A 22,447-nucleotide genomic window follows, 5' to 3' on the forward strand; every position below is an offset into this window, starting at 1 on the left:
GACCGAACCCGCAACCTCATGGTTCCTAGTCGGATTCGTTAACCACTGCGCCACGACGGGAACTCCAGCTCTAACTTTCTTGATACTCTACTTATAAATATATTCTCTGTCCTTTTTTATTTATTGATAGAAGTATCTGCCTTTAATCCAAGACTGGCACCTGTACTTTAACTCCATCCCATCCCAAGCCTCTGGGTCCTTCTCTTTCAACTATGCTACATTTTCACCATCAATTTATTTCTCTTACTCATTTGTATCAAGAATACAAATATGTTAAAATGTCTCCTGGGAGTTCCCATCATGGCTCAGTGGAAACGAATCTGACCAGTATCCATGAGGATGCAGGTTCGATCCTTGGCTCTACTCAGTGGGTTAAGGATCTGGCATTGCTGTGAGCTGTGGTGTAGGTCATAGATGCAGGTGAGGTCCCACGTTGCTGTGGCTATGGTGTAGGCTGGCAGCTGTAGCTCAGATTTGACCCCTAGCCTGGGAACTTACATATGCCACAGGTGCAGCCCTAAAAAGCAAAAAAAAAAAAAGTCTTCCATATTTAAAAGTATCCAGCAGACTCCCCCCGCCATGTTTCACTGATCTACATTGTCTTACTCTACTTCTCTCACAGCCACTTCTACTGAAAGTATAATTTATCTATACTGCCTCCAAGCTTTTCTTACTTACCATGACACAACACTCTGACTTCTGCACCGACCATTCTTTTTTCTTCCTGTTCCTGGTGACTTCTACAACCAGTATGAAGTTTTCTCCTGATACTAGGATGCAAGGAACACCTGTTTCAGTCCTCATCTTTTGGATGATTGGACATCTAATCTCTGGACTCTTTACATAGTTAAGAAAAAGCTGGGAAGAGGGAGTTATTCTTTTTCTTGGGCCATCATGAAAATAACCCTTAGATAGGTATATCTTTGGAAGGAGTCTAGAATTCTTCCCCAATGGGACCAGATCAGGAGGAGCAGTGGTTTCCCTCAGTGATGTGCACTTGGGTTTTACTTCTTCATAGATTGGAGGACACCAATTGTGAATGGATAACTTAGACATGCTTATATTTTATAAAAGTAGCATTTGGGTATAAATAATTCACATTGTCTAAGGATCAGGCTTAGAAATATTACATACAGCATTATTATTTACATATTAATACATATACTACCTATTTGAATTGAAGCTGAGGCTCTGGCCTATGCCACAGCAACACCAGATCTGAGCCGAATCTTCAACCTACACCTCAGTTAGCGGCAACGCTGGATCCTTAACCCATGGAGTGTGGCCAGGGATGGAATTGCATCCTCATGGACATTATGTCTGGTTCTTAACCCACTGAGTCACAATGAGAACTCCTCACCTGCCTGTTTTTAAGAAAATAAAGTTTTACTGGCACAAGGTTTGATAATCCATTGACTTATAGCTATTCAAGCTATATGGCTGCTTTCACACATGGCAGAGTTGTGTGGTGACAGTGGAGACTGTACATATGACCTCTAAGGCATAAAATGTTTGCCATCTGGCCCTTTTAGAAAAAGGTTTGCTTACCCCTTCTGCATGTCATACTAAGGAGCTCAACAGAGTTTATCCTGAGTCTTTATAGAACCATTGAGTGGTTGGGAAATTGAGTCTAGAGCAAACAACTAAAGTGACTACTTTAGAGGCAGATAAAGGATCCTATTCCTGAACAATATCAATAAGTGTAAACAATGTAAACTCACTTATTAAAATAAAAATGCCTCATTTTAGGTTATAAGTGAGACCTAAAGATGCGGTATAGTCAAGAAATATACACAATTAAAATTATTCCATAATAAAGTACAGGGATAGATAAAGTTATACCGAATAAATTGAAACAAATGGAAAGTTAAGATCTTAGTAACAGATAATGTTGAATTGTTCTTAAAAATATTACTCATGTCAAAAAGGAGCATTTTTTAACAGTGACTATTCCCCATGATAAAGAATTATCTTGAGTAGCTGTTTCAAAAAAAAAAAACAATAAAACCTCCAAAATAATTATAAATATCAGAAATATAATGAAACAATAAAAGGAGACTTTAATTCAACTATTCAGTTCATCCTAGACCCAGAAAAGAAAAAAATGTAGATGATCTTTGTAATGAAATCTAATTAGATTTAGAACTCTGTAACTCAAGTGTATTTTTAGAGATGAACTATATATTTTATTTGGCTAGAAAGAATATCTTAATAAAATTTCCCAAATAGGAAAAAAAAAAAAGAAAAATAGATGACATTTTGTCAAATGCAATAAAACAAGAATTTAATTTCAAACTAATAAACCATTCTTGCCATCTGTACAATTCTTATAAAGACTTGTGTCAGGTAATCAAAACCAAAATTTGAAAATATCTAGCAAATGTTTTGATAAGCACTTTATATCAACTATGACGGAATATTAATATGTGGAAATAGAAAGAAAAATTCATAGCCTTAATTACTTAATCATGAAGAAAGAACAAGGATCTGGCATTGTTGTGAGCTGCAGGTATAGGTTGCAGATGCGGCTCAGATCCAGCATTGCTGTGGCTGCGGTGTAGGGCTGCAGCTGCAGCTCTGATTTGACCCCTAGCTCGGGAACCTCTATATGCCAGGGGTACAGCCCTAAAAAGACCAAAAAATAAAAATAAACACTGCCAAAATAAATAGAGGAAACTAAAAAGAAAGTCAGGAAGTATAAGCTGAAATAAATCAATTAAAAGATACATCTTAATAAATCCAAGTGTTTGTCTTATGAAGAAATTATGATGAAAGCAGATAAACCTAATTAACTCAATAAAAAAGGAAAAAAAAATCACCAAAATGAAAAATGATAATCTGTAACTAACCACAGATACAGAAGAAACAGACACTATAATATTATAATTACAATATAAATATTAGAAAAGAATTGTCATTGATTCCTGTCCCCGGTCCTGCCTCTCCTCCTCTCCCATTCCTGTCTCTCCTCCTCTCCCATTTCCAAAAGCAGTAAGCTCGGGGTACTTCATTGTGATTTCTGCCAAGTCTTTAAGGAAATGATCATCCAAATATTACAAGCAATCATGCCTCAGTATCCAACCCAGGGGTTGATTTCAGGAACCCCATGGATACCAAAATCTGATATACTTAAAAATCCCTTAAAAATAGCATGATACAGTAGTGTGTGTGTGTCTCCACTATTTTTGGAAATATTTTTGTGAGACTGGTATTTTGTCATCCTTAAATGTTTAATAGGATTCACTAGCGAAGGCATTTGAGCTTGATGTTTTCTTTGTGGGAAGGCTTTTTTTTTTTTTTTTTTTTTTTTTTTTTTAATATGGCACATGGAAGTTCCCAGGCTAGGGTTTGAATTGGAGTTATATGCCACAGCTATGCCACAGCCACAGCAATGCAGGATCCAAGCCACGTCTGTGACCTACACCCACAGCTCACAGCAACATTAGATCCCCAACCCACTGAGCAAGGCCAGGGATGGAACCTGCATCCTCATGGATACTAGTCGGATTCTTTTCTGCTGCGCCACAATGGGAACTGCAGGAAGGTTTTTAATTACTCATTCAAGTTTTAAAAAAAGACATCAGACTATTGATATTTTCTTTTCTTCTTTTCCCTGTTCTGAGAATTTACATATTTTACGGATTTTTTCTATTTTACCTAAGTAGTCAACTTTGATAGAATAAGTTGTTCAAAATATTCCCTAATTATTGTTTTAATACTGGTGGAATTTGTATTGAATTTCCTTTCATTGTTGATATTGACCAGTTCTGCTGAAGGGTTATCACTTCAATGATCTTTTTAAAGGAAAGGGTTTTTATTTAATTTTTTCCTTTTTTTTTTGTTCATTATGTATTTCCTTGACTTCAATTCCTATCCTTACAATATTCTTCTTTCTGATTATTTTGAACATAATTTCCTTTTACTAGCTTCTTAAGGTGGAAGCTTATATCATTGATGTTAGACTTCTTTCATTTCTAATATAAAGCATTTAAAGCTCTAATTTTTCTCAAAGCACTGCTTTATCCAATGACTTTTTAAAATTGAGATATTATTGACATATTGTGTAAGTTTAAGGTTTACAAAGTGTTGACTTGATACACTTACATGTTATAATATGATTACTATAACAGTATTACCTAGTATCTCTATGATGTCACATAACTGTCATTTCTTTTTTTGTCCTGAGAGCATTTAAGACCTAATCTCTTAGCAACTTTCAAGTACATTGTACATAATTGTTGACTGTAATCACTATGCTGTGCATTAGATCTCTAGAACTTATATATCTTCTAACTGTAAGTTTGTACATCTTGGTCAATATCTCCCCCAATTCATACACCTCCTTGTCGTGGTGACTACCATAATAATACTCTATAAATTCAGCTGTTTTAGATTCCACATATAAGGGATATCATACAGTATTTTTCTCTATCTGATCTCATTTAGCATAATATCAAGGTCTATCCATGTTCCAAATGGCAGGACTTCCTCTTTGTCATGTTGAATAATATTTGATTGTATGCATACCACATACTTGTTATCCATTCATTTGTTGATGGGAACTTAGGTTGTTTCCATTTCTTGGCTATCGTGAATAATGCTTCAATAAGCACATAAGTATGGATATCTTTTCAATATCCTGTTTAATTTGCTTTGGTTATTTACCCAGAAGTAGGATTGCTAGATCTATTTTTAATTATTTGAGGTACATACATGCTGTTTTCCATAGTGGCTGCACTATTTACATTCCTATCAACAATGCACAGTGTTCCCTTTTCTCTACATCTTTACCAGCACTTGTTATCTGTTATCTTTTTGATGATCCAAGCTAACAGGCATGAGATGATATCTCATTATGGTTTTGACTTGCATTTCCCTGATGACTAGTAAGGTTGAGCATCCTTTAACATACCTGTTGGATATTTGGATATCTTCTTTGGGAAATGTCTATTCAGTTCCTCTGGCTGTTTTAAAATCATTATTTGTTGTTGTATTTGAATTATACGAGTTCTTTATATATTTCAAATACTAACCCTTTATCTGATATATGGTTTGCAAATATTTTCTCTCATTCCATAGGTTTCCTTTCAATTTTTTTGATTGCTTCTTTTGTCGTGTAGAAGCTTTTTAGTTTGATGTAGTCCTACTTCTTGGTTTTTGCTTTTGTTGTTTGTGCTTTTGGTGTCATATACACACAAAAAAATGTTGTTAGGACCAATGTCAGAGAGATTTTCCCCCTATGTTTTCTTCTGGGAGTTTAAAGAGGTTCATGTCTTATGTTTAAGTTTTATTCCATTTCAAGTTAATTTTTGTGAGTGGTCTAAGATAGGAGTCCAGTTTCATTTTTCTACATGTAGTTACATAATTTTATCAATGCCATTTATTGAAGAAACTATCTTTTTCCCATTGAATATTCTTGGCTCCCTTGTCAAATATTAGTTGACCATATATGTGGGATGTATTTCTGGGCTCTTTGTTCTCTTCTTTGGTCTGTGTGTCTGTTTTTATGCCCATGACATATTGTTTAAATTACTAGAGTTTGTAGTACAGTTTGAGATTAGGAAGTGTGGCCTCCAGCTTTGTTCTTTCTCAAGAATGCTTTGGCTATTTCAACCCAAATGTCCATCGACAGATGATTGGATTCGGAAGATGTGGTATATATACACAATGGAATACTACTCAGCCATAAAAAAGAATGACATCATGCCATTTGCAGCAACATGGATGGAACTAGAGAATCTCATACTGAGTGAAATGAGCCAGAAAGACAAAGACAAATACCATATGATATCACTTATAACTGGAATCTAATATCCAGCACAAATGAACATCTCCTCAGAAAAGAAAATCATGGACTTGGAGAAGACACTTGTGGCTGCCTGATGGGAGGGGGAGGGAGTGGGAGGGATCGGGAGCTTGGGCTTATCAGACACAACTTAGAATAGATTTACAAGAAGATCCTGCAGAGTAGCATTGAGAACTTTGTCTAGATACTCATGTTGCAACAGAAGAAAGGGTGGGGGAAAAAATGTAATTGTAATGTATACATGTAAGGATAACCTGACATCCTTGCTGTACAGTGGGAAAATAAAAAAATTATAAAAAAATAAATTAAAAAAAAAGAATGCTTTGGCTATTTTGAGTTTTTCATAGTTTCATACAAATTTTAGAATTGTCTATTTCTGTGAAAAAATGCCACTGGAATTTTGGTAGGGTTTGCATTAACTGTATAAATTGTTTTGGGAGGTATGGGTATTTTAACAGTACTTATTCTTCCAATCCATGAACATGGGATCCCTTTACATTTGATTGTGTTTTCTTTAATTTATTTTGTCAAAATATGTAGTTTTCACTATATAGATCATTCACTTCTATGGTTAAATTTATTCCTATGTATTTTATTTTTTGATGCTATTGTTTTCCTTATTTCTTTTTAGGCTATTTCACTGTTAGTTTATAGAAATGCAACTAATTATGATATGTTGATTTTATATCCTGCAACTTTACTGAATGTGTTGATTAGTTTCAACAGTTTTCTGGTTGAGTCTTTAAGATTTTCTATAAATAAGATCATATCATTTGCAAATAACAAAAATTTTAATTCTTTTCCAATGTGGATGCCTTTTATTTCTATACCTTACCTACTTGCTCTAGCTAGGACATCCAATACTGTCCTGAGAGTGGTGATGGTGGCCTCTCTTGTCTTGTTCCTGGTTAACAAAAAAAGATTGCAATCTTTTACTGGTGATTATGATATTAGCTCTTGCTTTCTCATATATGGCCTTTATTATATTGATGTTCCTTTCTATAACTAATTTCTTGACGGTTTTTTCATGAAAGGATGCTAAATTTTATCAAATGCTTTTTTCTATTTCTGTTGATATGATATGATTTTTATCTTTAAGTCTATTAATGTGATATACAATATTTATTGATATGCCTATGTTGAAGCATCCTTGCATTCCAGGAACAAATCCCACTTGATCAGGGTATCTGAACTTTTTGATATGTGCTTGAATTTGGTTTGCTAATATCTTATTGATAATTTCTGCATCTGTATTTAATGGAAATATTGGGCTTTAGTCTTATTATAGTATTTTTATGTGATTTTGATATCAGGGTAATGCTGGCCTCATGTTTTGAGTTTGGAAGTGTTTCCTCTTTTATGATTTTTTTTGGGAAGTGTTTGAGAATTTATTTCCATCTTCATTTATTTGAGATATTTTGTGCTTTCATTTTAATTTCTTCTTTGACCAATTGATTGTTCAGGATTGTGTTTATAGTTTCCAAAGGTTTGCATATTTTCCAGCTTTCCTCTTGTTGTTGATATCTAGTTTCATATCATTGTGGTTGGAAAAGATACTTGGTATGATTTAGATCTTCTTAAATCAAAGACTTCCTCTGTGGCCTATCATATGATCTTTCCTGGAGAATGTTTCACATGCACTTAAGAATGTGTATTTTGCCTCGGAATACACCTGACCAAAGAGGTAAAGGACCTATATGCCGAGAACTATAAAACTTTAATCAAAGAAATCAAAGAAGATGTAAAGAAATGGAAAGATATTCCATGTTCCTGGATTGGAAAAATCAATATTGTGAAAATGGCCATCCTACCCAAAGCAATCTACAGATTCAATGCAATCCCTATCAAATTACCCATGACATTGTTCACAGAACTAGAACAAACAATCCAAACATTTATATGGAACCACAAAAGACCCAGAATCGCCAAAGCAATCCTGAGAAACAAAAACCAAGCAGGAGGCATAACTCTCCCAGACTTCAAGAAATACTACAAAGCCACAGTCATCAAAACAGTGTGGTACTGGTATCAAAACAGACAGACAGACCAATGGAACAGAATAGAGAATCCGGAAATTAACCCTGACACCTATGGTCAATTAATCTTTGACAAGGGAGGCAGGAACATCAAATGGGAAAAGGAAAGTCTATTCAGCAAGCATTGCTGGCAAACCTGGACAGCTGTATGCAAAGCAATGAAACTAGAACACACCCTCACACCATGCACAAAAATAAACTCCAAATGGCTGAAAGACTTAAATATACGACAGGACACCATCAAACTCCTAGAAGAAAACATAGGCAAAACACTCTCTGACATCAACATCATGAATATTTTCTCAGGTCAGTCTCCCAAAGCAATAGAAATTAGAGCAAAAATAAACCCATGGGACCTCATCAAACTGAAAAGCTTTTGCACAGCAAAGGAAACCAAAAAGAAAACAAAAAGACAACTTACAGAATGGGAGAAAATAGTTTCAAATGATGCAACGGACAAGGGCTTAATCTCTAGAATATATAAACAATTTATACAACCCAACAGCAAAAAAGCCAATCAATCAATGGAAAAATGGGCCAAAGACCTGAATAGACATTTCTCCAAAGAAGATATACAGATGGCCAACAAACACATGAAAAAAATGCTCAACATCGCTGATTATAAGAGAAATGCAAATCAAAACTACCATGAGATACCACCTCACACCAGTCAGAATAGCCATCATTAATAAATCCACAAATAACAAGTGCTGGAGGGGCTGTGGAGAAAAGGGAACCCTCCTGCACTGCTGGTGGGAATGTAAACTGGTACAGCCACTATGGAGAACAGTTTGGAGATACCTTAGAAATCTATTCATAGAACTTCCATATGACCCTGCAATCCCACTCTTGGGCATCTATCCGGACAAAGCTCTACTTAAAAGAGACACATGCACCCGCATGTTCATTGCAGCACTATTCACAAGAGCCAGGACATGGAAACAATCCAAATGTCCATTGACAGATGACTGGATTAGGAAGAGGTGGTATATATACACAATGGAATACTACTCAGCCATAAAAAAGAATGACATCATGCCATTTGCAGCAACATGGATGGAACTAGAGAATCTCATCCTGAGTGAAATGAGCCAGAAAGACAAAGACAAATACCATATGATATCACTTATAACTGGAATCTAATATCCAGCACAAATGAACATCTCCTCAGAAAAGAAAATCATGGACTTGGAGAAGAGACTTGTGGTTGCCTGATGGGAGGGGGAGGGAGTGGGAGGGATCGGGAGCTTGGGCTTATCAGACACAACCTAGAATAGATTTATAAGGAGATCCTGCTGAATAGCATTGAGAACTCTGTCTAGATACTCATGTTGCAACAGAAGAAAGGGTGGGGGAAAAAACTGTAACTGCAATGTATACATCTAAGGATGACCTGACCCCCTTGCTGTACAGTGGGAAAATAATAATAAAAAAAAAAAAAAAAAAAGAATGTGTATTTTGCTGCTGTTGGATGAAATGTTCTATAAATGTTTGTTAAGTCCATTTGGTCTAAAGTTCAACTGAAATCCAACATTTCCTTGTTGATTTTTTGGGGGGCTCTGGATGACATATCCATTGCTGAAAATGGGGTACTGAAAAACTCTACTATTAGTTCATTGTTTTCTATGTCTCTATTCAAATTTGCTAGCATTTACTTAAAATATTTAGGTGCTCTATGTTGTTTGTGTGTGTATGTATGAATTTATGATTGTAATATACTCTTGATGAATTTACCTCTTCATATAATGATCTTCCCTTGACTCTTGTTACAGTGATGGGCATAAAGCCTATTCGGTCTGATACAAATACAGCTACCAATTTCCTTTGGTTTCCACTTGCATGGAATATCTTTTCCAACCCTTATTTTGAGCCTGTGTACCTCCTTAAATCTGAAGTGAGTCTGTAGTAGGCAGCATACGGTGTGATTTTGTTTTTATCTATCCAGCTGCATTGTACCTTTTACTTGGTGAATTCAACCCATATATTTAGGGTTATTTTTGATATGTATTTAAATGTCATCTTACTAAATGCTTTGTAGTTATTTTGTAGAGCCATTATTGAGTAATATGGTAGTTCTATTTTTATTTTTTTGAGGTCTTTACCTTTTTCTAGTATGCAGGCATGCCTCTAAGATATTGCAGGTTCAGTTCCAGACTACCACAAGAAAGAGAATATTACAATAAAGCAATTCACACAAATTTTTTGTCTCCCAGTGCATGCAAAAGTTAGATTTACTCTATACTTCAGTCTATTAAGTGTGTAATACCATTATGTTTAAAATACGATGTACATATTTAATTTAAAAACTTTATTCCTGGAGTTCCTGTCATGGCACAGTGGATTAAAAAATCCGACTAGGAACCATGAGGTTGTGGGTTCGGTCCCTGGCCTTGCTCATTGGGTTAAGGATCCAGCATTGCCATGAGCTGTGGTGTAGTTTGCAGACGTGGCTCAGAACCCGTGTTGCTGCGGCTCTGGTGTAGGCTGGTGGCTACAGCTCTGATTGGACCCCTAGCCTGGGAACCTTCATATGCTGTGGGAGCAGCTCAAGAAAATGGCCACACACACACACAAACAAACCTTATTCCTGAGGACTGGAGCTCAACTTCTCTCATAAAACAACAAAATTACAACCAAATGCTGAGCAACCTTCAACCAAATGGACTGGAAACTTTCAAAAAGAAATCCTACTTCAGAGGACAATGAGGAGGCCACAACAAGAGGTAAGAGGAGTGATTACATGATATAAGCAACCCCATACCTCCCTGGTGGGAAGCCCCACAGACTGGAAAGTAACTGTATCACAGAAACTCACCTACAGGAGTGAGAGTTCTGGGGCTCCATGTCAAATCCCCAGGCCTGGGGATCTGGCACTGGGACAAAGAGCCCCTGGCACATCTGGCATTGAAGGCCATTGGGGCTTGTGCGTAGGAGCTCCACAGGACTGGGGGAAAGAGAGACCCCATTCTTGAAAGGTGCACACAGACTTTCACATGCCCTGGGTCCCAGGGCAAAGCAAAGACTCCATAGAAATCTGGGTTGGACCTGACTGCAGTTCTTGGTGGATCTCCTGGGAAAAAAGGGGGTGAATGTGGCTTGTTGTGGGGAAGGGCATTGGAGGCAAAGCTCTTGGGAATATTCATCAATGTGCGTTTCTCTGCAGGTGGCCATTTTGGGAAAGTCTGGCCCTGCACATCAGCGCTGAGTCCCCAGGCCCAAACAACAATCCAGGTGGGATCACAGCCCCACCCATCAGTAAACAGGCTGCCTAAAGACCCCCCCAGGCACACAGCCGCCTCTAATCCCATCCAGAGACAAAGCCCCACCCACCAGAGGGATTAGAATCAGCTCCACCTACCAGTGGACAGACACCAGTCCCTTCCATCAGGAAGCCTACAGCAAGCCCCTATACCAACTTCAGCCACAAGAGGGGCAGACACCAGAAGTAAGAGAGGCTACAACTCTATTATCTGCAAAAAGGTCATCACACCAAAAACCTACAAAAATTAAAAGACAGAGAACTATAACTCAGATAAGGGCAAAAGGAAAAAACCCCAGAAAAACAGCTAAGCCATGAGGAGATTCTGAGCCTCCAGGAAAAAGGCTTTAGACTGTTGATGCTGAAGATGATGCAAGACATTGGAAATAAACTGGAGACAAAGATGGATAATTTACAGGAAACACCGAGCAAAGAAATACAAGATATAAAACTTAAGCAAGAAGAGATGCAAAATACAATAACTGAAATAAAAAATTCACTAGAAGCAGCCAACAGGAGAATACAGGAGGCAGAAGAATGAATAAGCGAGGTGGAGGACAGACTACTGGAAATCACGGATGCAGAACAGAAAAGAGAAAAAAGATGCAAAAGAAATGAAGAGAGTCTCAGAGAACTCTGGAACAATGTTAAATGCACAAACATCCATATTATAGGGGTGCCAGAAGGAGACGTGAGAGAGAGAGGGACAGAAAAAATGTTTGAAGAGATGATAGCCAAAAACTTCCCCAACATGGGAAAGGAACCACTCACTCAAATCCAGGAAGTGCAACAAGTACCATATAAAATAAACCCAAGGAGGAACACCCTGAGACACAAATTCATCAAACTGACCAAAATTAAAGACAAAGAGGAAATCTTGAAAGCAGCTAGGGAAAAGAAACAAATAACATACAAGGGAACCCCGATAAGGTTATGGGCAGATTTTTCAACAGAAACTCTGCAGGCCAGAAGGGAGTGGCATGATATACTTAACGTGGTGAAAGGAAGAAACCTCCAACCAAGATTACTTTACCTAGCAAGGCTCTCATTCAGATTTGAAGGAGAAATCAAAACCTTCGCAGATAAGCAAAAGCTAAGGGAATTCAGCAACACTAAACCAGCCTTACAACAAACACTAAAGGAACTTCTCTAGGCAGAAAAGCCAAGGCCGCAACTAGAAACAAAAATACCACAAATGACAAGGCTCATCAGTAAAGGCATATATGCAGTAAAGATATGAAATCATACACCCACAATTATGCTACCAAAATCAGAAATCGTGAGAAGAGGAGGGTACAAATGCAGGACACTGGAGATGCACTTGCAGTTAAGAGACCAACAACTTAAAACAATCTCATATATATATATATATATATATATATATAGAGAGAGAGAGAGAGAGAGAGAGAGAGAAGGACTCCTATGTCAAAACTTCAGGGCAACTCCAAATCAAAACTCTGCAACTGATGCACAAATAAGCAAAATCAACTCAAATACAACACTAAAGAAAGTCATCAAACCACAAGAGGGGAGAACAAGAGAAGAAAGGAAGAAAAAAGAGCAACAAAACCAAATCCAAAGCAATTAATAAAATGGCAATAAGAACATACATATGAATAATTACCTCAAATGTTAGTGGACTAAACGCCCAAACCAAAAGACACAGACTGGCTGAATGGATACAAAAACAAGATCCCTATATATGCTTTCTTCAAGAGACCCCGTTCACTTCTAGGGACACATACAAATTGAAAGTGAGAGGATGGAAGAAAATATTCCATGCAAACAGGCATCAAAAGAGAGCTGGAGTAGCAATACTCATATCAGACCTTAAAATGAAGAATATTTTAAGAGACAAGGAAGGACACTACATAATGATCAAGAAGAAGATATAACAATTTTAAATATCTATGCAGCCAGCATAGGGTCACCACAATATACAAGGCAATTGCTAACAACCTTAAAAGGAAAAATCAACAATAACACAATAATACGGGGGGACTTTAACAGCCCACTTACAGCAATGGATAGATCATCCAGACACAAATCAACAAGGAAACACAGGCCCTGAATGAAGCACTAGACCAGATGGACTTAATAGATATTTATAGGACATTCCATCCAAAAGCAACAGAATACACATTCTTCTCAAGTGCACACGGAACTCTGAGATTGATCACATCTTGGGCTACAAATCAAGCCTCAGTAACTTTAAGAAAATTGAAATCATATCAAGCAACATTTCCGACAACAATGCTATATGGCTGGGAATCAACAACAAGAAAAAAACTGCAAAAAACACAAACATGTGGAGACTAAACAACATGCTACTAAACAACCAGTGGATCACTGAAGAAATCAAAGATGAAGTTGAAAAATACCTAGAAGCAAATGACAGTAAAACTACGACACTCCAAAACCTATGGGATGCAGCAAAAGCCGTTCTAAGTGGAAAGTTTATTGCAATACAAGCCTACCTCAGGAAACAAGAAAAGAGCTCAAATAAACAACCTAATTTTACATCCAAAGCAGCTAGAGAGAGAAGAATAGACAAGATCTAGTTATCAGAAGGAAAGTAATCATTAAGATCAGAGCAGAAATCAATGAAATAAAAACGAAGAAAACCAAAGAAAAGATCAATGAAACGAAAAGCTGGTTCTTTGAAACGATCAACAAAATTGATAAACCCTTAGCCAGACTCACCAAGAGAAAAAGAGAGAGGACTCATATCAATAAAATTAGAAATGAAAAAAGAGAAGTAACAATGGTTATCACAGAAATACCAAGGATCACAAGAGACTACTATATGCAACTATACACCAATAAAATGGAAAACCTAGAAGAAATGGACAAATTCTTAGAAAAGTATAATCTTCCAAGACTAAACCAAGATGAAATAGAAAAGATGAATAGACCAATCACAAGAACTGAAATGGAAACTGTGATGAAAAAACTTCCAACAACAAAAGTCCAGGACCAGATGGCTTCACAGGTGAGTTCTATCAAACATTTAGAGAAGAGCTAACACCTCCTCTTCTGAAACTATTCCAAAAAAATTGCAGAGGAAGGGACACTTCCAAACTCATTCTATGAGGCCACCATCACCCTGATACCAAAACCAGACAAAGATACCACAAAAAAAGAAAGAAAACCACAGGCCAATTTCACTGATGAACATAGATGCAAAAATCCTCAACAAAATACTAGCAAACCTAATTCAACAATATATTAAAAGAATTGTACATCATAATCAAATGGGATTTATCCCAGGGATGCAAGGATTCTTCAATATCCACAAATCCCTCAGTGTGATACACCACATTAGCAACCTAAGAATAGAAACCATATGACCCTCTCAATAGATGCAGAAAAAGCTGTTGACAAAATCCAACACCCATTTCTGATAAAAACCCTGCAAAAAGTGGGCATAGAGGGAACACATCAACATAATAAAGGCCATGTATGACAAACCCACAGTGAACATCATTCTCAATGATGAAAAGCTGAAAGAATTCCCACTGAGATCAGGAATAAGACAAGGATGTCTGCTCTCACCACTACCATTCAACATAGTTTTGGAAGTCCTAGCTATAGCAATCAGAGAAGTAAAAGAGATAAAAGGAATCCAATTGGAAAGGAAGAAGTCAAATTATCACTATTTGCAGATGACATGATACTATACCTAGAGAATCCTAAAGACTACCAGAAAACTGTTAGAGTTCATCCATGAATTTGGCAAAGTCGCAGGATACAAAATTAATACACAGAAATCGACTGCATTTCTATCTACTAACAATGAAATATCAGAAAGAGAAATTAGGGAAACAATCCCATTTACCATCACATCCAAAAGAATAAAATACTTAGGAATTAACCTACCTAAAGAGGCAAAAGACCTGTACTCTGAAAACTGTAAGATGCTGATGAAAGAAATAAAAAATGACACAAACAGATCAAAAGACATACCATGCTCTTGGACTGGAAGAGTCAATATTATCAAAATGACTATACTACCCAAGGCAATCTACAGATTCAATGCAATCCCTATCAACTTGAACAAAATATTTTAAAGTTTTTTTGGAAGCACAAAAGACCCAGAATAGCCAAAGATATCCTGAAAAAGAAAAATGGAGTGGAGGAATCATGCTCCCTGACTTTAGACTATACTACAAAACAACAGATATCAAAACCATATGGTACTGGCACAAATATAGAAATATAGATCAGTGGAACAGGATAGAAAGCCCAGAATTAAACCCACACACCTACAGTCAACTCATCTATGACAAAGGAGGCAAGAATATACAATGGAGAAAAGTAGCCTGTTCAATAAGTGGTGCTGGGAAAACAGGACAGCCACATGTAAAAGAATGAAATTAGAACACTCCCTAACACCATACACAAAAGTAAACTCAAAATGGATTAAGGATCTAGATATAAAACCAGATGCTATAAAACTCCTAGAGGAAAACATAGGCCAAACACTCTCCCACATAAAACAACAGCAACATCGTCTCAGATTGATCCCTTAGAGTAATGACAATAAAAAACAAAAATAAACAAATGGGACTTAATTAAACTTAAAAGATTCTGCACAGAAAAGGAAACCCTAAGCAAAATGAAAAGACTACCCACAGAATGGGAGAAAATCTTCGCAAATGAAGTGACTGACAAGGGATTAATCTCCAAAATTTTTAAGCACCTCCGACCGCTCAATACCAAAAGAACAAACAACCCCATCAAAAAGTGGGCACAAGATCTAAACGGACAGTTCTCCAAATGAGACATATGGATGGCCAAAAAACACATGAAAAGATGTTCAACATCACTCATTATTTGAGAAATGCAAATCAAAACCACTACGAGGTATCACCTTACACTAGCCAGAATGGCCATCATCAAAAAGTCTACAAACAATAACTGCTGGAGAGGGTGTGGAGAAAAAGGAACCCTAATACACTGTTGGTGGGATTGTAAATTGGTGCAACCACTGTGGAAAACAGTATGGAGATTCCTCAGAAAACTCCCATTTGATCCAGCAATCCCACTCCTGGGCATCTATCCAGAGAAAGCCATGAGTTGAAAAGTCACATGTAATCCCGTGTTCTTTGAAGCACTATTTTCAATAGCCAAGACATGAAAACAACCTAAATGTCCATCAACAGAGGAGTGGATCAAGAAGATTTGGTACATATACACAATGGAATATTACTCAGCCATTAAAAGTAACGAAACAATGGCATTTTTAGCAACATGGATGGACCTAGAAATTATCCTGCTAAGTGAAGTCAGACAAACAATGAGACACCAACATCAGATGCTTTCACTGACATGTGGAACCTGAAAAAAGGGCACAATGAACTTCTTTTCAGAATAGACACAGGCTCACAGACTTTGAAAAACTTATGGTTTCAAAGGAGAGAGGTTGTGGTGTGGGGGGATGCGCTGGGGGTGTGGGATGGAAATCCTATAAAACTGAATTGTACAACTATCAATGTAATAAATTCATTGAGTAATAAAAATAAATTTTTTTTAAAAAAGGAAAAAAAAAGAATTATAGTTTGGGGGAATCTTAAGATTATAGTTGATAGTTTAAGACCTAGGAGTAGATCAAAACATACTTCACTTTTTCCTCCCTACCCTTACATAAGTCAAGGGAATAATTCAGAAGTTGTGTTTCAGATCTATTTAAGCAGCCTCTTCCTAATTCTATTTGCAAACCTGCTGTAGAGAAATCAAATAGTGTATTTAGCTCTTGGATGCCTCTTCTTGGTTCCTCATTCATTTCTGTGTCTAGCCTTGCCACCCTGAACCAATTGTTTGTTTGGAATGGGCAAGAGAAATTCCAGATAAATTAAATGGAAAAAAGCACACCTAAAAGCTAGAAGAAAAATTTTGGACACAGATGGCAAAGGACTTTTAAGCTTAAAAGCAGAGAAAATTACACTAAAGGAAAGATAAATAGATATGACTACATAACACAAATGACTACATAACACAATTTAAAAAGTAAAGTATGTAGAACAAACTTTGAAAAGGTGCAACAACTTATATCAAAAATTAATATCCTTCTTAAACACATCAAATAAAAAATACTATGAATGCAGTAAGAAAATAGGAAAATGGCATGCTAATAATAAAAGAGGAAATATCAATATTTAACAGACATTTGAGAAATATTAAATATTATTTATGATGAAAAATAAATGCAAATACACGAAATAATTAGCATCTTAAACATTTCAAATTGATAAATATTAAACATGACTTAAAAATTATTCTCAGGCCTGGCAGATATACTGTCAAGCCCTCTAATATACTGCTGGTTGGACTGTGAATTAATACCAATATTTATGCAAGCTAATTGGCAATATAAATCAAGATTATAAAATACTTACAGTGGAAAGATAGGAGGGAGACTGAGAGTGACAAGGGATCACAGTTTGAGCGTAAGTCATGCGCTTGCCAACCTAATTCATAATGTATATGTGAGTGGCTGGTGAGGGATCTTATTGTATAGAGACCTATAGGAGGAATTGAAAATAAAGAAGCAGATGGCAAGCACACACAGAAACTTGTGCCAATAACTGTCTCAGTCTCCTAAGTGAGGGGAGATTAAGTATAGATTAATCCTTGGACCCATCTCTCAAAGGTGCAGATGAGGAACGGAATGGTTGCAAGATGCAGATGATATACTATTGATGCCAGTTTAAGTGACTTCATATCCTTTATTAGGGTTTGGTCTGGGGAAGAATGCCGTTCCCATTATGTCCATAAACTATACCTAAATACCTAAATAGGTCCACTTTGGAGACCTTCTCTTAAGAATATTTTTTAAAAGGAGGGGGAGCAGAATGATGTTATTAGTAACTGTTCCTTTATTTGAGGAGTCAATAAGTCATGTTAATTCTCTCTCCTAACTATATCTTGAAATCAGATCACTTAAGGGAGAACAAGATGCTTCACTTGAGGTACTGGCTATAATCTGTATAAAAACTCCTTTTTATTGACAAAAATCAGATGACATTAATCCTTAGAATAACTGACCTGAGAGGTAATTACTATTGATACATCACCATTATCCATATTTCACAAGTATACTTAAAAATGAAATACATTTTTCTGAAATTATTATTTTAAAAGTACTTCTCTTGTTCATCCAGTATACACCCCCCTACTAATTTTATAGAACTTATTATATGTTTAAGATTAAAAGTTCATGATAAAAACAAAAAGCAAACCAACAATATTTACTGAGTTTTAAGAAATTAAGAAGATGCTAATGGAAAAAAAAAATCTTACTTTTGTTTAATGCCTACAAGGGTAAACACAGTGATGCATTTTATTTCATTAAAGGAGTCATATGAGCCAGCCTGGGTTGTGAGCTTATTGTCCCCTCACCCATGAAACTTTTGTGACAAGAAACTAATTTATTTGATTGAGTATCAAATGACATTAATTGTCAAAGCAATAATGGGCAATGGGCTCAAGATGGGTTTGGCTGACTTGGACCATCAGACACCAAGTGGATTAATTGATTTGGTATTCTTGGGTTGAATGAAAACATGGTTTTGAAGCAGCACAGACATTCGCTACTTTGTTTTCCAAGGATCTCTCTCTCTCTTTTTTTTTTTTTTTGGGTGGCTTTTTAGGGCTATACCTGTGGCATATGGAAATCCCCAGGCCAGGGGTCAAATCAGAGCTGTGGTTGCCGGCCTACTTCACAGCCACAAGCCACACTGTATCCGAGCTGCAGCTTGTAGCAATACCAGATCCTTAACCCACTGAGCAAGGCCAGGGATTGAACTCGAATCCTCATGGATACTGGTCAGGTTCTTACTCACTGAGTCACAACAGGGACTCCTCTATGGATATCTCCAATCTAGTTGCAAAACAGCTAGATCCCTTCCCAAACACTCAAAATGTTACCACCAACACGCGTGACACAGTTCTTACTCCTTTGGGTTAGGGCAGTCCCTGCCAACTGCTGTGTTTGCCTTTTGGCAACTAGAAAGTTAGTAACTCTAATCAGGCACATCAACATTTTAGGTTTCTCTGGGTGAGGTGACTGAAGCAACTCTCATTCAATCCATCTTCAATTAGTAACTAGTTCTCACTTTGAAGTGACTTTCATACTCCCATCTTTTCCTTCTTTCCTTTGTCTTTTTAGGACCGCACCCACGGCATATAGAGGTTCCCAGGCTAGGGGTCCAATCAGAGCTCTACCTGCTGGCCTATGCCACAGCCACAGCAATATGGGATCTGAGCCACGTCTGCAACCTACACCACAGCTCATGGCAATGCCTCATCCTTAACCCACTGAGCGAGGCCAGGGATCGAACCTGCCTCCTCTTGGATACTAGTCAGATTCGTTTCCGCTGAGCCACAACAGGAACTCCCTTTTTGTTTTGTTTTCTTTCTTTTAGTGCTTAGAGCTCCACACTACTTGGAAAACAAGGCAAACAGATTTGGACTCTATCTATACTATTCTATCCCAGTATACCTATTTTCTTAGTCTTCACTTTATTTTTCTTTATTTTATTTTCTTACCAAATACAATAAAATAAGGAAACACTTAAACTTCTGTTACCCAGACCTAAGAGTTTATATTCACCAAATGGCAAATTTTTTAAAGTGATCAAGTTAATCATTAATGTTCTACATCCCCTGACCATGTTTTCTCATTGTCTTCAGACCAAAGACAACATGAATCCTCCATACACAGAGGGGCACATTTATTGCTTCAATATTCTATACAGAGCTGCCTTTAAATGAGGGGATTGAGCAAGGATGTGATCACAACTGATTGAATGGAGACCACTCACTCCAACATGAAGCCCAAGAGAGGGGTCATGTACCTAAATAGAGCTGTCCCATAGAACAAGAGCACCACCATGAGGGGGGAAGAACATGTGGAGAAGGCTTTGACTTGGCCCGCAGAAGAATGGATGCTGACAATGGCAGAGATGATTATAGAATAAGAGAAGAGGATCAGGGGAAGTGTTACAAATCCTAACTGTGCACATGGCCCAGCAAGAAGGGCCTCATTGCCAGTAGGATCTGTGCAGGACAGAGGGAAGAGTGAAGGCAGCTCACAGCAGAAGTGAGGGATGACACTGAAATTTCAGTTGTAAGTGAAGAGACTGTTTGGTAACAAGTTTAAGAGCCCTATTGCCCACGATGCAATCACCATCCCTACACAGAGAGGCCTGTTCTTAACTACAGTGTGGAGAAGAGGGTGGCAGATGGCAGCATAGTGGCCATAGGCCATGGCAGAAAGTAGGCAGGCCTCTGTGCTCCCAGAGAATATGAGAAAAACTCTGAGTCATGCAGCCCCATGAAGAGATGGTTTTCTTTTGAGTTAATAAGTTCTGCAGCATCTTTGGCATGGTTACTGAAGAAAGGGAGCGATCCAGAAATGACAGGTGACCTGGGAAGAAGTACATGGGTGTTTTACGGTGAGAATCTGTTCTAATCAGGATCATCATCAGGTTCCCCATCAGGGTCAAGAAATATATCACCAGGAACAATGTAAAAAGCATACTCTGGATCTGGGATTTCTGGAAAATCCCATGAGGACAATCTCAGTAATGATGGTGAGATTTTTTCATGATTAGTGATACTGGCCCTAAAAAGAAATAAAATTCAGTTGAGTCATTCCAGATGAAAAGTACTGCCTCTTATGAAAAAAATGTGACTTCCAGCTTAACAGTATAAATATAAAAACTACGAAGCCAAGGAGTTTCCCTCTGTGTCACACCCATCACCCCTATCACTACTTCAACTCTGGAGGCATGCGGCATTCCAAAGTCCCTCCTCCATAATTGGTTCTTTCACCTTTAATACCCATTTATTCAGGAAATATTTAAAAAGCATCTAAGTACTGGGCACTGTACTAGATCCTGAGGATACAAAATTGCATGAAACATGACTTCTGCCCTTAAAGGGCTTAGAACTTGACAGGTGCAGATAGATACATAAAAAAGCAAAATAAAGGCTATAATAACATAATACACAAGATACAGTGATGGCACAAATGTGAATTGTTACCTCTGAATGACCTAGTAAACATTTAGAGATGCAAAATGCTTAAGCCTGACTAATACTCACCCCACTAAATAGACAAAGTGGAAGATGGCATTCCAGGCAGAGGAAATGATGTCATCAAATACAGGGAGATGTGATAATAGCACCTCTCTGAGGACTTCATCAGTTTAGTATGGGTGGGTATGGGGTAATAAAAGGGGGCATGTGATGCCAAGCCTGAGAGCCATGTGATCAGGTTGGTAATTTAGAAACATTCACCCACTGGACATGTAGAAGGTGAGCTGGAGGCAATGAATTCATTCATTTAGTAGACATTTACCAAGTATCTTCTATGTGACAAGCATAGTTACAGAATTCTAGGATGCACAATTGAACACATCAGACAAAAATCTCTGTCTTCATATAGTTTACATTCTAGTTGGGAAAGACAGGTGAAAAATTAAAGACAAAACTGTAATGTGTTAGGAGATGCTATGTGCTATTTAAAATAATAGATCAGGGAAAGAAAGACTATTAATGTGGAGATAGAGGAAGGCCATGAGGTTTTCAGTTTAAAATAGAGAGGTCAGGGAAGGACTAGCTGAACTTCCCAAGTGTCATTTGTACAAAAATTTGAAGGAAGTGAGGTCGTAATCCATAAAAACATCTGTGGAAAGAGAACTGGGAAAGCACTGCAGTATCCCTGGTCAGAGATAGTGAGGGGCTAACAGAGGCTGTAGCAGTGAGGGAAGATTAGAGGAGACAGATTTGAAAGATATTATTAGTTGTATTCAAAAGGGTTTCATCACTAGTTAGATGTTAGAGTGAAAGAAAGTGAATAAAAAATGATTCTAAATTTTCTGTCTTTAGTGACTAAGTGTTCCCATTCATTAAAATAGGTGACCCAGGAAAATGAGCATGTTTGAGGGAAAGATGATAAATTCAGTTTTGAATCTGTTGCGTTTGATAAGCCTTTGAGACAGTGATGGGATATCCAAGAGGCACTTGCAGCTTGGGTCCTTGAAGCTCAGGAAAATTTTGGGCTGAATATGTGCGATAAAAAAATCATCAACAAGCTTACCCAGAAAGAGCTGACTTCTAACTGAAGATGGTCTAGGACAGTTTCATAGAACAGAAAAATCTAATGAAAAGAGAGGAAGAGAAATTCACAAAGGACCCCTGCACTCATTCAGCATGGCCAATTACAGACCTATGCCTCTCTGATCTGAAGGGCCACTGGAGGTCATGGAGCCCAATGTTCTGTATTTACAGGTGAGGAGACTGAGGCCCAGTGAGGGAGACATGACTTGTAACTCCTTC

The 22,447-nt window shown here is 37.4% G+C and overlaps 1 long non-coding RNA gene and 1 pseudogene across 3 annotated transcripts in view; one reads left to right on the forward strand and one right to left on the reverse strand.

The window, feature by feature from the left end:
* Positions 1-22,447, forward strand: part of LOC146403501 (uncharacterized) — a 161,200-nt gene that overhangs the window by 110,393 nt on the left and 28,360 nt on the right. The gene's annotated exons all lie outside the window — the stretch shown is intronic.
* Positions 19,869-20,705, reverse strand: LOC100517280 (olfactory receptor 5BS1-like; annotated as a pseudogene).

Source organism: Sus scrofa, chromosome 5 (assembly GCF_054392235.1).
Source record: "Sus scrofa isolate SSC_HxYL_T2T_F1_AM1 chromosome 5, Sscrofa_HxYL_maternal_Yorkshire_Landrace_v2.0, whole genome shotgun sequence".
Classification (NCBI taxonomy): Eukaryota; Metazoa; Chordata; class Mammalia; order Artiodactyla; family Suidae; genus Sus; species Sus scrofa.